This window comes from Pseudopipra pipra, chromosome Z, assembly GCF_036250125.1.
Source record: "Pseudopipra pipra isolate bDixPip1 chromosome Z, bDixPip1.hap1, whole genome shotgun sequence".
NCBI lineage: Eukaryota > Metazoa > Chordata > Aves > Passeriformes > Pipridae > Pseudopipra > Pseudopipra pipra.
This window is the reverse complement of record NC_087581.1, coordinates 16,463,968-16,481,036: the sequence shown is the minus strand read 5'-3', so window position 1 is coordinate 16,481,036 and position 17,069 is coordinate 16,463,968. Positions and strand designations below refer to the sequence as shown.

The window sequence follows — 17,069 nt, the reverse complement described above, 5'->3', positions numbered from 1 at the left end:
CCTTAATTCAACCTCTCTAGGTAATAAAGCAGTTTCAGATTTCAGAGTCAAGGGAACCACGCCAGCAGGGCCTGGTGTATGACAAAGGAAAGAGAAAGAGAGTAAGGCTGCTGAAAAAAAAAAAAAAAAAAAAAAAAAGAGTAGTTTCTTTAATTTTATTCTGTGTATATATCTATATTATTTATATATACATACAATCTTTTGTATTATATATACACAGTGAAAGCCTGCTTTTAGAAAAGTGAGGTAGTTGTAACATGCAAATTCACAAACTAACAGAAACTGGACATTCGGATGGAGATATTTACCTTGTCTCAAATGTCATCCTGTTGTTTGTTTACAGACTGATTCTTAGACTTTGATTTTCCTCACTTTGGTCAGCTTGTATTGTGTCAGAATAATCATTCCTTTGCTTAAACATCCTCACAAAGAATGATGTGAAATCTAATGGGCATATACACCTCAGTTAAATATTTCATATTATTTGTATGTGTATTTGACTAACAGATGCAGTGCCTTGTGCTCAGCATAGGGCCAAATTTTATCCAGATTTTCATACACACTGAAACATGCACTTACTGTGTGTTAATCAATATTATGTTTGCAGATCAGAATAATTCTAATTTCTTAGGTGAAGGTGTGGCTATATTATTATGATATAACGATACTCCACTCGGCTTGTTGAGGGCGTGCAGCCAAATCTCTTTATTTCAAACAAAAGTCCCCCTTTTAACCCCTCCGGAGGACGCGTGACCGCCCGGGCAATGGCAGCATAGCATACACTGCACATGTGCCCCTGTCTAGGGACTCCAACTCCCATGATGCATCTCTTGCATCAAGGTGCTTGAAATACAATTTTAAAAATCCTTTATTTTCTTAAGGAGTTGTGCAAATTCAGACGGAATCGGCACAGAATTAAAATAAAAATCTCTAAAAGTTGAGAAATTATCAGACTGTCTAAAATATCTCGTTTAAGTCTACATTTGATGCTTTAACCTAGAAAAAACTTGTTCTTTCTGCAAGATCTGTGCTTAAATAATTCCTTGTTAGCTGTAAATCTCCAAGTTCTTCTTTTTAGCTATGACAGCTAAGAAATACTTTCTTTTCTTTGTTTCTCCTTTACATTCCTCCCATTCATTACACACTTTCTACAATATCTTCAGACTACAACTTAGATGGCATTTTAATTGTAATTGTTAATTAAAATAAAGAATTCTTTAAAAGGAAGTTAAAGGGAAATTTAATGTAAATGAGGTTGGTAATTTCATGGACCATCATCTGAGCTGCTATAAAACGCTGATCAACAGGAAAAAACCCTGCAATTTTTATAAGTCCCCTCTCCATTGTACTGAGTGTTATAGTCACTGCTGCAGGTGTAGAACTGAAAGCTATTGAATGATGAAGACCAAATATTATCATTTGGCTTCAGAATTTGCAGCACAGAGAAGTCATTCACTGCATCCCCGTGCTCAGGCCATGGATGTGTGTTTTAAAGGCTCACAGATTTTCAGCTTCCATTTTGACACCCTTACAGGATTTGTTGATTCCTATAAGAAATAACATTTTTAATATTTGTCCTGTAGTCCAGCATTTTGTTTATAGCCCTACTCTCAGTGTAGTGTTTCTCGATAGACTGTGTGCTTTTAACACCTGTTCATAACTTTTTTATATTGTGTTATGGAATAAAAAGTTTATTGCAAAGTTACAATTATTTCAGCTGACATTAAAAAAAGTCTGTGCCAGTTTAAGATTAATCAACGACTCAGAAAAAGGACCCTCTCTTTAATTTAATAGTAGTATAAGTGGGAGATCTGGCACAGAAACAGACTGAGGGATTTACGTTAAAAAAAAATCACGGTTCCAGTACACATATCAGAAATTCCAAAATTACCTAAGGTTTTATTCACAGACTGTAGACAGAGCAAACATCTATACAGAAACCAAGCAAAACCTATCTCACCAAGGCATTTTGATTTTGGTCCCAGGCTTCTTCAAAATCATACACAGGCAATTAATAAGAGGTAAAAGAGGATTGTGAGACTTTTAATGCAAGTCTTACTATTAAAAAACCATTTTTGTATTTTACTATTATTATTATTATTATACAAAAGTATAAGTACTCTGGTATTTGATAGAGAGGTGTGGCTCCAGAAGCTAGCACTCAAGTTTCTTCATAGGTATGGCTAAAGGCAGAGACATCGTTAAGCAGATTTTGAAACAGCATCACCCCACTCCTTTGAAAATACCTTTGGGATTATTTCAGTAGCACCTTGCTGATGTTGTAACAAAGAAAATAGTTAGGTCAGAGACATTAACATTGCTTTGGCTATGCTATTTCTGTTGCATGACTAAGCAACCGACCCCATTAAACTAATCCAGGGCTTGTGTTTCCCCCAGTTTTGCAGATCATGTGGCACATCCTTGGAGATCCATAAATAAAGCACTACAGAACAAAGTTTCTTTTTCTTTTTCTTTTTTTTTTTTTTTAAGCAACAGCTTCTTTATCACATATGACTTAAGATGTCAGTTCTGAAAAGTGACATAAACTTGCTCAACTTTGAGCAACTGTGTGGTGCCACAGGATTCAGCAGGGATTTCTCGTGTGCTGAAGGTGAGGCTTTTGGAGTCTGCTGAATTGAAACCTCACCTGACATTTTTATGTACTGGATTGAACCTCAATATATGCTTGTTTCAGTCAAATTAGCACCTGATTTCCAGCAGCAAGTCTGGAGAACAGTGAGGTTGAAATCAAACTGCTTTTATGAGACTGATCCTAATCACTGGTGTTTTGGAAAAGTAAAGTCATCTGCAGTCTTAACTACCTATATTAAATCCAGTGTTACTGGATCTCAGTAAGTGCCACTTACTCGGGACACTAATTATACATAGCTGTAGCTATAGTTTAAGTGATTCAGTTTTATATTATGGCTAGGTCCCTTTCTAGTCTTCCCTCACTCACAGTAATAGAAAATTGTTCATAAGCTTCTGAAATGCTTGCTATTGCTGGATCTGGCTGCACACTGGCAGATAGAGACAGTACTCTTAACTCATTCATGTGTTAAATGGATGTTCCGATATCTCCTTCCTCCTAATATTAATGCATTAGATCTACTCAGTAAATGTACTTTCTTGATTCTACATCATAATTGATCAGGAATATGTTTCTTGATTTTTCATAGCTACTTGAGAACTAATAAGATTATGCTTTCAAATGTTCTCTTTCTGAGAGTGTTGTCTAGCATTTAGAGCAGAGGATAGGCAAACAGTAATCTTAAATTTAAATCCAAACATTTATTTTTTGAATGTTTTGTGACACAGTCTTTCTTTCCTTCGATTTTATTTCTCTCAATACACACTGTATAATTGCATCATCTAAACATGTTTTGAATCATCATTGACTTATAAAGGCAATTGAATATTCTGTATACTTATGCTCTGAGAATACTACCATTGATAATAACGAGAGATTATTGCACTGTGTCAGAGTCCTGGCTCATCTGAGGCCTACTGACCTACTTTGACCACAGTTGGAGTGAATGCGATGTGTTTCAGCAAACATTCAATGCTGTGGTAAAAATAGGTTGTATGCTCTTTCCTTTGTTGCCACTTCACCAGCAGCTCTGCAGGTACATGTCTGTCATTCATCACATACCTGAGCCTTTCACAATTATCTTTGTCACACCAGAAGCTGTTTTCTTCTATCCTGTTCTATCTGAAATGTGTGAATGAGTACAGCTATAAGTACCTGTTTGATGGGCACAGCAATCTGTGTTCAAAAAAAGAATCTTTGGCCCAGACAGCAAAAGACTCACCCAAGTACTTCTGTGTAGTTGTTCCTATGCTAATTCCACCTCCTGTATTTTCTCAGCTGCACTTGCACAATACAGTGACAGCAGAAATATCTTCTAACAAAGTATCTCATCCCTTAATGTGCTGCTGGTCCTGGCAGCTGGCAAATTACCAGTCCTTAAAGCTGGACTATTTTGATTATTAATCTCTTGCGCTTTTTTCTAGATTTCAGTTGTGATCTTGTTTAAACAGCTGACATCTTCTCAGCTGCTAAAGTCAGAGGTTAGTATACTATGGCATTAGAGGTGGGAATTGAAACAATTTTCAGGTGTGACAACACTAGTTTCTATTTCAGGCTTTTCTGGAGAAAACAGCTGCAAGAATCAAGTCTGAGCTGAAATAAAGAGACAAAAAGGCAAAGTGGGTAAATCACAATCTAGTAGCTGCTGAGAGCTGAGATGTAACATTTTTCTGTGTGCCTGAGAGGCAATAACTTTCCAGTGCATCATCCAGATGGTCTCTAGTTTCCAAATCCATTTTCAGGGATCAGAATTAAGATCCCAGTTCACCTTGGTGAATAACAAGGGGGAAGTGAGCATTAAAACTCAAACTTTCAGTTACAGAGATATGCACTTCAACCTTTGCTGCAAATCAAAAGTCTAATAATGGCCTTCAATAAAGTCTGACTGGATAACAAAACACTGTGTAGAAAAAATTATACACACTTCCTTTTCCCAGCTTGATTGTTCTAAAGAGAACTTCTAGCTTCTTTGTGGCTCATGTCAGTGAGTGGATATTGCGTTAAGTGGACCATTGCACTGATCCATCATGGCAATTCCTGTGTCCCTATTACATTTTAGTCTCAGATCTGTATTCAGTTTGGATAGGGATGAAAATCTTTGAGAAATTTTTTTCCTGTCCATACAGTGGGTATTTCTTCCTTTAGCTCCTAACTTAGTAGCTGTTATTCTGCCTGAATAACAGGCAGACACCTCACATAACACATACAAGAATCAGGATGTCATGTAAATTCTGTGTGCTTACTGCAGTGCAGTCTGAGCCATACCTCTCTCTGTCAGCCTGTGTCTTTGAGGTCCACCTGCACAATGGAGCATTGGGTAAGAGGGAAGAAACATGAGAAACATAGAATTAAAGAAGAAATATCTGCTGAATGTTTTTCCAATGTTTCAAGCTAGCAGCTATGCTGAATCTTGAACTCACTCAACTCTTGCTTTTAGCAAATATGAATAGCAGAAGCCTCCCACTGCTTAGAGCTCTGGTGGATTCAGTTTATTTACAATTCCAGCTCAGTTTTGAATTTACCTTATTACATTGGTAAACTCAGCTTTGTCTGGCTATGGTAGCCTGACAGTAACTGGCCTTAATATCCTCAGAAACAAAAAAGCCCCTCATGCATTGCACCCTGTAAACATAGGGGTTGAAAATAAGAAAATGCATCAAAAATATAGGGAAGTGTTTCTCCAAAGCAGCATTACCTGTTGCACGAATAGTCTCAATTGAACTATTTGAGAGCTGGGGCATAAGCCTGATTTTTAATCTTGAAAATATTTCCTTAACTGCATTAAAATATGGTAAATATTACTTCACCCATAACCATCTTGCCATAACCATCTTGCCATAACCACTAACAATTCATTTACCACTCAACAGGATTGAAATATGGAGATATCAGTTTCAGACCTAGAGGGATCATACTGCCTTTCATTTACTGGAAAAGGTTTCAAGAAATTTTAAATGTTCTCACAAAACTTTTCCTCTTTCACTCCCTTTTGCTAAATTCCTTGTTTTCTTCGACAAATGTTCATAAAAAAATCTTCATTACAAAAAAAATTTTTGTTCTATCATAGGTCATCAAGTACATCATGAAAAAACCCATCTTATTTGGCCGAAGATAACCTGGTCCTTAAAATTATAATACTCGGAGATTTGTGCCATCCCATTGTTTCTGATACCCCACATATATACCCTCCTTTTCTTTTACTCTAAAGATAGATTGCAGGTGCTTTGGAGGAACACGTTTTTTTTCTGGAATCAGTATTTACAGAATTTAGCATGGTGTGCTGTGACTATGGCTCTTGGCAGAGTAATAATTTTTAAAAATCATGATTTCTATTAAACTATTTAATTTAAAATTAGGTCTCAGAATTATATACAGAAGGGAGAGGACTTATAGGCTATGCCTAAAATATTAGTGCAAATACTTGGAGTGTGGTTGTAAAACAGACACTTATACATGTGTCATGACATCAGTGTCTAACCATCCATGAGTGTACGATGATGTCTGATTTGCATAGCTGGCTGGGAAGTCATGGGGGTGCAGTTTTTGTGGAACTCAAATCTGAAGTTTCAGCTTATTCTCTTTATGTCGGTAGGTTAATATGTCTGTCCCAGTAACAAGCTGCTCTTTTTTTATATATAGTAGTAACTGCAAAATCATAATTATAAAGCTAACCCTCCCCAACACTCTATAGATGTGCCATGCTAGTGTGGCTGAGACAGGTTTTTTAACCCGTGCTCTATGAGAAAAGAGATGGTACTATGATCAGTCTGCTGGTGTAGCACTGAGAATTACTACAGAATATTAACACTTTGACCTTCTACAGAGCAAGGTACTGAGGGCCTCTGTATTTCCTAAAAGTACTCTTATGTGCCAGTTACTATCAAATACTTAATTATAAATAAAGATATCATATACTTACTATGGGTGGGGATGATGTGGAAATTTACCAGCAGATACAAAGGGGAAAATCAGATATATTCCCTGTTGCTGAAAACCAGACTTTACGGCACAGTCTCTTTACTGTTGGGATACTAAGGATTTCTTTACAAAATTACAAGTCTCATATGTACTGAAATGTGTGGCCTTTCTGTATGCTTGCAGGCAGTATCTGACCATCTTCAATTACAGTAATAAGCAGCTGCAAAACACAAACCCTGGTTTTCACACCTGAATTGACTTGGAGTCCCCTCAGTGGAGTTAGCAGTGCTGGAGCTGCCAGGGATGGTGCTGCAGGCTGACCACACAAGGAGAAGCAAGAGCAGGGCTGACTGTGCAGCTCCATCTATCCTCCTTCAGCCGATGCTGCAGTTGGTGAAAACCTGTTCAACGCTCTGATGTATTTGCAGCCTGGTGCAGCTTATAGCTAGCAAAATTACATGGGAACAGTGAATAATGGCTTCTGAAATATCAGAGCAAAGATCTGGTTAATGAAATTCACTGAACTTTTTAAATTCTATTCTTACTATGTTCTTTGTCTTTTGTAGAGGTTGTCAGAGGAGCTGTTATTACTACAGACAAACCTGGTTTTACTCAAATCATACTCTTTATCTAAGGATATCAAAATACTTTTCAAATTGAACAAAGCCTTCCAAATAAATATCCCATGTCAAGATCATTATTCAGATTTTGTATGGGGAAAGAGAAATATGATGGCTATTTTGCCTAAGGTGACATATGATGAGTGTAGCAAGATAAAATTGGAAGTGATATTTTCTGACTTCTTACCATAATTAGTACTCTCAAATAATTAATTTCTACAATATCTGAATGTTGAACACTGTGCCTTTAAATGTTCTGTTAGCATACAGATTAGATAAGCTATGTGTGGTGGTTTGAGCCACCACAAAAATCCAAAATCCAATTTCCAGGCTTCCCCTACCCCTTCCCACAATTTCATCTCAACACCAAAGACAAACTTTCAGGCAAGAGGCTTCTATAGGGGAAAAGGAAAGGAAAAACATTTTATTTTACACAAATAAATATACTGTACAAGCTAAAAGCAACTATATATATATAATATTACACACTTCTATCAGTCCCTTTAATCTTCTCCCTCAACTCAGTCCAGGAAAAGCCCTTCAGGCTGATAGGTAACCAGTCTTTCTCTCGTGGGAGTGTTCAGGGAAATTTGACTCACTCCCCCCACCAACCTCCAGGTGTTTGCTGAAGTCTCTTCTTCCTTATGAAGTCCAAGAAAATAACTTGAGTCCATGCTCCCGTGGTTCCGTGCTAGTCTCTGCTGTGTGTTTCTCTCTCTCTCTCATACCTCGGTTCCGTAGGCTGCTGTAGTTCAGTTCAGATTATCATATGTACGCGTCCTGGAATCTTCATTCCTCCTCCGAGTTTTCGGCTGTCCTCCGTTTAAATCACTGCAAGGACATCCTCCGGGCCTTTCTCTGGTCCGTCTCCAATTTCACCTGAGGTTATCTCCCTGGCTTTTGAGGAACTTGAGGGGACAACCTAAGCATTCCAAAATCTGCCACAGACCTTTCCTGCTCACAGTATCAAAAGCCTTGGTGAGGTCAACAAAGGTTGCATAGAGACCTTTGTTCTGTTCCCTACACTTCTCTTGCAGTTGTCTGAGAACAAATACCATGTCTGTGGTGCTTCTGTTGGCTCTGAAATCACATTGGCTTTCAGGTAGAATTCGTTCTGCTATAGCGGGTACTAGTCTGTTTAAGAGTATTCTTGCCAGGATTTTGCCAGCAATGGAGAGCAGAGTAATACCATGGTAATTCGAACAGTCTGATTTAGTACCTTTCTTCTTATATAGGGTGATGATGACTGCATCTTGAAGGTCTGATGGTAGTTTGCCTAGTCATCTCACGCCATGAGGATCAACATGGCCAAGTCAGTTATGGCAACGCACTTTCTGAGCCCTTTCTGATAACTAATGGTGTGATACAAGGCTACATTCTCGCACCAACCCTAATCACAATCTTTTTCAGCATGATGCCCCAAAGGGCCACAGCAGACCTCGATGATCAGGACAGTATCTACATCCGATACTGTACTGATGGAAGCCTTTCAACCTAAGGTGACTGAAGGCCCACACCAAGACCTTAAACCATCTTGTCCGGGAGCTGCTTTATGCTGATGACGCCGCCCTTGTGGCCCACACAGAAACAGCTCTGCAGTGTTTAACATCCTGCTTTGCAGATGCTGCTGAGCTCTTTGGTCTGAAAGTCAGTTTAAAGAAGACAGAAGTTCTCTATCAACCTGCACCTCGGGAAGTCCCCCATCATCCTCATATCACCATTGGCAAATCAGAGCTCAAATCAGTCCAGCAGTTTAATTACCTAGGTAGCCTCATCCCCTCAGATGGTAAGACTGATGGAGAGATAGACAACAGGTTAGCAAAGGCATACAGTGCCTTCAGAAAACTCCACAAAAGAGTTTGGCAAAATAAACACCTGAAGAAAAGTACAAAGATCAGTGTTTACAAAGCCATAGTGCTGACTACTCTCTTATATGGATCTGAATCATGGGTCATCTACCGCCACCACCTGCGTCTCCTAGAACGCTTCCATCAACGCTGTCTCCATACAATCCTAAACATCCACTGGTCAGATTATGTTACCAATGCATCTGTTCTAGAGCAAGCAGCAGTCACAAGTATTGAGGCCATGTTACTGAGGACACAGCTGCGCAGGGCAGGGCGCGTCTCAAGGATGAATGACCACTGCCTCCCTAAGAGCATATGTGTTCTGACCAGGATGCTCTGGGCTGCCAGGTGTGGCAGTACCCATGGAGGAGGGCACAAGCAGAGGTTCCTGTCCCTTCATCCTCTGAGCAGGTGTGAAGTAGCATTCCACTGCATTACCCATCTGGGAGGTATTCCAGCACTGGACTTCACTGTGCATAACTGTGTTCCATGTGTGAAATATTTATGAGGGCAGAGAGACAAAATTTGAGAAGGGCCATACAACCTCATTAGAGCACTAAGGCAGGCAGTGGGAGACAGAACTTCTGGTTCATTCTCCAATTCATACAAATAATAAACAAATAGGAGATAGATACTCCTAGAGCTTGCACCAAAGCCTAGACTGCCTTTCTCTCAGCTAAGAAAGAGCCCCAGCTGAAAGGCTGTGGTGGCAGAGCAGTGCTGGCTTCTCTGCCTATGGTTTCCGAGAAGCCCAGTCCAGTGTGTTTGGTCCCAGCACACTTACATGCCTGCCTGCCTGCAGCAGACCTGGCCTTGTGTTGGCAACAGAGGTAAAAATTCACTCTAGAAGAGAGTGGGGAGGCATGCTGCTCAGAGATGATCCCAACTTTGCTGGGTATCCACATCCATGGAGCCACTTCATCAGCTTGGTGAAACCTAGGACCGGGAATATCAGTGGTAAGGCCTCTGAACTTCTGGGGTTCAGTATCAGGCAAGGCAAAGGCCTCGATGATCTTCATCTTTGAAGACTTTTCATCAGTGATCTGAACTGAAAAACAGGTGTTTAAATTTCTTTCTGCATCTAGCCTTAGCTGACTTACACAGGAGACATACATGGGCAAGTGCACTGGGAGTAAGGTGGATTGATGACCGCTCTGCACAGGGACTCACTCAGGGTTCCTGAAAGGAAGAGCATTTGCCAAGCACCTCCTTTAGCCAAAGATAGGTTTATTTATGATACAGAACGATAAGTAGATCATGTAGGAGTACTGTATATGTATACGGTCATAGTGAAGGGTTCTCATTAATGATGTTCTCATTAATCATTTAATGATTAACAGAGAAGTCTGTTACATAATTCTTAAGATTAAAAACACTTTTTTCCCTTAACCGGTTAGAAAGCAGATATTATGTTTTTGGGTCTATGTTCAGGACATTTTACATTCTTTACATGTTCTAATATAATTGGAATATTGCATGCACAAACGAAAAGGCCAATGTCCCACTAAAAGATTTATCTTTAAAGCAATTAAAACATAGATCTTTTAAAGTTTTGTCTCTTATGAAATTGATAATGTAAATCATTATGTTAGAGTGTGCTATGAGAAAAAGAAATCTATATTATTTGAAGATATATGCAATTTGTTTGTGTATAAATGCATATAAGGTTTTTTTCATTTGTAGAAGGTAAAAGCTCAAAGTCTCAGTAGAGGATACAAGCAATATAATAGACTGGATAGACCAGAAGGTTCATTGGTATTCTTTCCTAATACAATTTAACACAAATGTGCAGTATTAAGCTGTATGTGCATGTATTTATATAATCCAATTGATATTTTTCTTCTATGTCAGCATCTTGAAATAAGCTGCAGACCATTTAAAAAATGGACAGATAGAGCAAGAAGTGATTTTTAAGTAGCATATTGTTGATCAGTGCAATGACCTTACCTAGGCATATGAATATTATGCTGCTAACGACTTTCAGCTGCTACTACACCCATTTAATCTTTTATAACTTTAGACCTGTGCTAGAGGAATTAGTCTTGAACTGTGCATTAGACTCTGAAGATTTTGTTGTCCTGAGATGAATGTAAATAGAAATACCAACTCATATTGGTAGAATAGATGAGGATTGAACTGGATGACCTTTAAAGGTCCCTTCCAACCCAGACTATTCTATGATTCTCTAAAAGGTATCTCACAATGGAGATTATTCTGATTCAGTTTGGTGGAATATGTCCAAAAAATTGATAGCCAGTCAGTCATGTTTTTAAGTTCATGATTACAAACTTAGAACTAAATAGATTTCCCTAAACTTTTACAGGGAGACAAGAGGTATTGTGAAATATAATATGTTCCTAAATTCCTGTATGTAGTTGGAGGCAATTAAAATAATTATTAAAAATATTAAAAAACCAACTGAAGACTTTTCTAACTTCAGTGAAAGAAGTTTCAATGATCCATAGAGAAATGAAACTGGGTATATCTAAAAGTATCTAGAAAAGTAATTCAATATGGGTTAAAATTGCTAGTGACCAGTCAGAACAGGTTTTTCTCAAAAAGTAAATGAATTAAACCACATTAAAAGTTGAAGTGCAAATTTCTTGAGCAATATTTCACTAAGAAAAACCCAGAAATTCTGTTCACTTGAAAACATGTCTACTAAACAAACATCAATTGTTTGCAACTCACTGGAGTTAACAGCCACTTACAATTACCAGGAATGGAAGCTTGTCTTCATCTCTTCAGCTCTTCAGTTGTCACGCTCTTCACCTTGTAAAAGGAAGGATTTGGCCTCTGAAGTAGATTATTAAAAAAAAAAAAAAAAAAAAGAGCCAGTTGTCAGTTTGCCTCAGACACTGTGAAAAACATTTATTTCCTGGATAACAGTAATGTTTTTCTCAGTATGTTTTCTGAGAAACCCAGATCCCCTCAGGTAAGACGAAGTTGAACAATAGTTTGGTTATAGCCATTAATGGCAACAGAGCAAAACCCTGAGATGACTAATGGGTTCCCAACAATTGCCAGACTGAATCAGAATAGCCTCCTGACGACAAGAGCATAGCATTAGTTAGTCTGACTTAGGTTCAAACTTAGCTCATCAGCATGCAGGCATGCTGCTGCACTGATACCTTGTGGCTGTATATTGCACTGGATGATAGTGCAGGCATGCAGCAGCTTTAGTGTCACTGGGCTGGGGTCTCCAAAGGATTTTATTGAGCCTTGGTTAGTAAGGCTCACTGAAAAGAAGGGTTCTTGCTGCTCTTGGTGCTGCTCCCAGCCTATGCTGGATGTAAGATACAGAAATTATTGTGGGACAAGCAATTGCGACCAGAAACTGCCCCTGCAGTCAGGTGTCCTAGTCACAGCAACAGCTGGTCTTTGCTTCACATTCACTGCAGTTTGAAAAGCAAAAACTTGCAAACCCCATGTGAAAAACCAGACACCCCGTGGGAGTCCTGGAAAGGCCAAGAGGTAGCTTTTATCTCCTTATCTTTTTCTCAACTGCTTGAAGCACCATGTTTAAGTACAGGTGGCCCAGATATTCTCGATAAGAATTTCACATCCCACTTCTCAACCATCTTGGTCTTACTCTGCTTTTAGTGTGCTTCATGTATTTTTTATATTTTATATGGGATCGTAGCCCCATGGTGCTTATGCTTCAAAGTGCAGCTGTTTGGTGGTACAAACACCTCGAATTCTTGGGGTGGCTTTGAAACAAAGTAGGGGGAAAAGCAATTCAGAACTTGAGCTCTGGAAGGACAATATATGCACTGGATCTGAGAGCTCTAAGCAGCTGTGGAAAGAATGCAGTTATCAAGAATGCACAGTATACTGTGCAATACTGCAAGTATGAATCAAGGGTAAAGTCTAGGACAGAATTTCCCTTTCTCTCCAGCTGCTGGGTTTTGATGCATCTTTAAAAGACTCTGAACTCCCTTAAAGTCAGAACTCCTCAAGTGTGAGCCTAACTTTAGAATTGGTTGCTAGCTACAGGTAGTCTTCTCCTGCAGTCAAGTAGCTAAGGGAAGAAGAGAACATCAGGGCATAAGTCTTCAACTGAATTTTTACTAATGGTATTACAAAATATATGTATAATTTCCTTCCAGCATTTATAAGTATTCCACTAATCTCCTTCTAACTCCTTACTCTCCTTTTAAAATACTCTAAATGTCAGAAAAATATAAAGGAATATACATCAGCTGCAGCAGCATTGAGCAACAGAAACAAATTCCAAGGTATCTTCCAGTGCTGCCCCTGTAGCCACCCTGTGTTTTCCATCTCAAAAATCACACAGGGCATGTGATAGAAACTGGGAGTTTCTCTCTCACTGCTTGGAGCTGCTGATCTTTCCTCTTGCTGTGGAATATGGAGCACTGCAGCATCATTTAAAACTGCAGCAGTCTGACTCATTACACCATTCTTGCTTTGACAATAAATAACAGGTGTCCCATTCATCTCTACTCCTACAAATTTTTTTACATATTTGGCTGACTATTTCTTCTTACGGAGTAATTCTGCAGGAAAAACAGTAAACAGGCAAAAGTTTTAGTGCCAGAATGAGAAAGCAAAGGGAATAATGCTTACTAAGAAAAGAGTACTTTCTATTCCCATAAAGCTACATCAGTCATGAAGAAAGTCCATGAAAACAGATACTTATCAATTTCCCCTGTCCCAGTCCTATCTACATGGAAAAGGTGAGCCATCACCTGGAGCGGGGACCAGAGAAGATTTGGCTGATGATGTGGACATAAATGCAGATAATAAAAAAGACCCATTATAGCATCCGCTTCATTCAAATTCTGAGTAAATATATCATTAAAAGATATGCTAGGGATAGTTATGGTCACTAGGGCTGAGAAGAAGCTATCTAAACCTTGGATTTCTCACTTTGACTCAGCAGCTGACATGCTTTTTAGCATCAGCGAACTTTAAAAATCTGAGGGAAAAGTACTATTTGATACATGTGCAAATATTTCATATAAACGTGAGTATAAATATAAGGCACCTGTCTTAGTGCACCAGGATCACTTTGTCATAGTCATCACAATCATGATTCTGGCAGCATCCTGAATTAGTAGTCCATGAATTCCCTAAAGCAATTCAAAAGCCTTGTATAGTATTTTGCAATGAGGGGGCTGAATAGAAGTGCATCTTAATAGTCCCACTTACCAGCTTGGAAAGATTTTCTGTGCAAATTCCATTCTTTTCCATGGAAGAGAGCATAAAATTCATTGCCTCTAAATGCAACCACTAGCATGAAGCTTGCCAAGCCCAAAATAAGTGCCACATGCTGTGGAGTTCTTTACTTTTGCCAACAGTGAAACAACATTTTGGTCAGTTGTCCCATTTGTGTATTCTCATCTGCTCTCATCAAGACAGTGAGATCTTCAAGTCATATTGTTAATATTTCACCAAATATAATAGTTACAAAATATTTATAGTATTATTTCATGTTCATATTTTGTGTATTTTGCCCATTATTGAAACATTCAAGCTGACTTGTCACTCACTGTGTTTTTAAGTACAGTGGAATTCTGGAAATGTGTGCTAGCATGTCTCACTTAGCAGTCATGGACAGTGAAAGGTCTCTTCCATCTCCATATATTTGTTAAGACAACATTGCTACCGATTGGGAACTGTTGCCTCTATGTTCTTTGGCCTCAGAGCACCATTTAAAGCCAAGCACTGACAACTTGTCCCCTAGGAGCTTATGCAGAGTCATGAAAAAGAAATTCTGCTTTCATAAAGGGCAGTCACTTTTGGCCTCAGTCAGGACAAATAAATGTACACGAGCTAACCTACTGCCAGGAAATTAGTTTTTCAAGGCTAGTGCCCACAACTTTCCCCACAAGGCAGTCAGAGGGAAAGCATGGGATGACACAGTGAGTTGTAGCACTGTGGAGATCAGTTATACGGTGAGACATAGTGTGCCAGTGAAGAACCAGAGCAACTGAGGACAGTCACAGGCAATGTACAGTGGCAGAACAGAGCACCACACAACTACTTCCCCAGTAATTAATATGACCTCTGGGCAAAGCCTAAGACTAAAGAATGAAATGACATGTTAAAGAGAAGCCAAGCTTGTAGCTTTAGCTAATCCTAAACTCAACTCTGTCTGTAACAGTAGTTTTGGAAATTACATTCTGAACTCATCTTTGCAACATTTCTACTTTGCAGCTACACAAGGTCCCTGACACATTCCTATGGGTAACACCATTACTAATATCTACACGACCTGACTAATCTTGGATGTTGCTGAGAGTGGAAATCCACGTGGAGAAAAAAAGTGTAATCTCCATAAACAGCACTGGCAGCTATCAGTGATGTCTATGCATCATTGTTTATGATGAAGAAAGCCTGTGCAAAACTAGCAATTTCAGCTCTGTTTGACTAGTGCTACAGATATCAAAATTTGTGATTTCTTTTAAGTTGAAAAATAAAAGGCTGTTTGCTGCAGCATAATCATTTAACCCAGCCTTTAGTACAGAATAAACAGGAAGGGATACATCCCACCCTGATCTATGGTTTTGTGAGATTGACTTCCAACAGGAAGTGAAATAACATGGCCAGCAATACATGGCTTTGGTAGTTTTTGAATCTGTCGACCCATGGGTAGGGTGTATGTAAGTCTCAGGCAGAAGAAAACAAGGTATACAGGGGTAAAAAAATGATGTCGTGACCTGCATTTGGACACACTTTGTTGCTAAAGGTTTGCACCCAATTTATTCAGCATAAGACTGTAGTGAAAAGCTCTCTAAAATACATGAATAGTAACAGAGAAATGGTGTTTATAAAATGGTGAGCTGTTTTGCTTTGCTCAACTGACTTTTAGTGATTCTGACTGCAGAAAATGTGCCTCCAGTTTGACTCTTTTTTTTTTTTTTCCCTCAGATACACTCTCAGTTTGTCATTAAGGAATGTTACTAAAGCAGTTCTTGAGAAAGCATGCTGCTTTTTCCCCCAGTTATAGTGGGAGACATAATTACAGGATAAACTGTGATGAATTTATGCCAGCATATTCAGCTCAAGTCACATGTCAGAGAACAAACTAAACTGAAATGAAAAGCTTGAAAAGCTAAACTTTCACCTATCCTTCCAAAATGTACAGCTGTTTCTTACTCTACGCTTGCAGTTAGTTGAGAATAATTGTACTGCTAATCTCTCTTGCTGTGAAGATTTTATGAAGGACGGATATGCTTAATGTAAACAGATTTGCTGTCCAAAAGGTGGGGAGGCTGTACTGTTTTGGTAAAAATTTCCTCATTCTTATCCACTCAAATTTGGCATGGATGAGGGTTTATTACCAAAATATTTATTGAAAAGATAACACTCAGAGTTTCTACATCTAAAAGGGAAAAAAGTTATCAGAACAGGTCCAGTTTCACACTATGAGCAATTTTATTTTCATTGGAAAAAATACTTCTGCTTCTTTCTCTTTATTAAAATTTAAAGGTTCAATCCATGTGGGCTGATGAAAATATATGTTGTGACTGAATAGCTGCTTCATTTGGCATAAGTGCTGGTCATACATGTGACCAACAAGACCTCAGGCAGAGTTTTCTTGCTTTCTGTGTTCACAAACACTGAATTATATTTTTAGTGGAGAATAAACCTGAAGCAATACATCCTGCTCTGTGCTGGGATTTTATGAGCCAGGCTCATCTTTTCTGGGCCAGAAGTTATGCCTACTTTCCTTGAGATGATTTATATCTTCTGTAGCCACTTAGGTGCTCAAATGGAATGATTGATCCGAGGATTATTAAACTGTGAAATGACAAAGGTGTGGTGAGTGCCATGAATGGGAAAATACAATGACACAGGGTCCATGAATTTGCATTGTTACCATGCACTTGATTCAGCACTAAAACGTCTAGTGCCTTAATACTTACAGATCACCCTGCCCACAAACTTGCCCTGTTTTCTTAGATACTTGGGCCAAATAAAGCTTTATCTAAGATGGGATATGGGCAGAGTGAGAGTCTTTATATTCAAAATTTCTGTTCTGAAGCCTGTTCTCTGATTACTACTCTCTGGAGGCACATAAACTTCGTAATGGGACTGTAGTCTTTAAAGCTCTTCCTTTTTAGTATG

At 38.7% G+C, this 17,069-nt stretch overlaps 1 long non-coding RNA gene across 1 annotated transcript in view; it reads right to left on the bottom strand.

Annotated features, from left to right (window-relative positions):
• Positions 1–17,069, bottom strand: part of LOC135407210 (uncharacterized) — a 195,447-nt gene that overhangs the window by 29,431 nt on the left and 148,947 nt on the right. The window contains exon 4 of the long non-coding RNA XR_010426758.1: positions 11,687–11,771. This is a non-coding gene — a long non-coding RNA (uncharacterized LOC135407210). The remainder of the gene's footprint in view (positions 1–11,686; positions 11,772–17,069) is intronic.